Raw genomic sequence first — 417 nt, 5'->3', positions numbered from 1 at the left:
ATGATTTAAAATAAACAATGTCAAAATAGGAATGGCTATAGGAGATTTGCAAAGATGTTGAATCATGTATGCCTTTGTGAATGATCAGTGACACATACAGCAATCTTAAATACTGGACTGGACTGGAATTCTTCAGTAGGAAAAGGGAGAGAAGGAAACATAGTAGGTGAATATGGATTGGGAGGAAGGAATGTAAGAGGAAGCCGCCTTGTAGAATTTTGCACAGAGCATAACTTAATCATAGCTAACACTTGGTTCAAGAATCATGAAAGGAGGCTGTATACATGGAAGAACCCTGGAGATACTAAAAGGTATCAGATAGATTATATAATGGTAAGACAGAGATTTAGGAAACCGGTTTTAAACTGTAAGAGATTTCCAGGGGCAGATGTGGACTCTGACCACAATCTATTGGTT

The sequence above is a fragment of the Schistocerca cancellata genome, chromosome 2 (genome assembly GCF_023864275.1).
Source record: "Schistocerca cancellata isolate TAMUIC-IGC-003103 chromosome 2, iqSchCanc2.1, whole genome shotgun sequence".
Classification (NCBI taxonomy): Eukaryota; Metazoa; Arthropoda; class Insecta; order Orthoptera; family Acrididae; genus Schistocerca; species Schistocerca cancellata.
This window is presented reverse-complemented; position numbering follows the sequence as displayed.